Below are 255 nucleotides of genomic sequence, written 5' to 3' on the forward strand. Positions count from 1 at the left end.
AACATATACATTTTTCTAGTTGAAACCCTTAAATGAAACTGTTACTACAGGTACTGCCCGTTTCTGGGAAAGTAGCACTTACCCCCCCCCCCCTTCTTGTATCCTGTCCTATTGAATAGAAATAAATGTCAAATATATCCACATTTCCCATCAAGACACCCAGTTATGAGTTTCCCTGTAGAGTCTATCAGCTGTGATAATTAATGATAAATTATTAACATTAAAAAGAAAACAAAAACAAAAAAAAACGAAAAA

General features: G+C 33.7%; 1 protein-coding gene across 3 annotated transcripts in view; it reads left to right on the top strand.

Annotated features, from left to right (window-relative positions):
• The window catches only part of LOC119589235 (sodium- and chloride-dependent glycine transporter 1-like), a 63,016-nt gene that overhangs the window by 60,751 nt on the left and 2,010 nt on the right, over positions 1-255 (top strand). The gene's annotated exons all lie outside the window — the stretch shown is intronic.

The sequence above is a fragment of the Penaeus monodon genome, chromosome 25 (genome assembly GCF_015228065.2).
Source record: "Penaeus monodon isolate SGIC_2016 chromosome 25, NSTDA_Pmon_1, whole genome shotgun sequence".
In the NCBI taxonomy this organism is placed as follows: Eukaryota; Metazoa; Arthropoda; class Malacostraca; order Decapoda; family Penaeidae; genus Penaeus; species Penaeus monodon.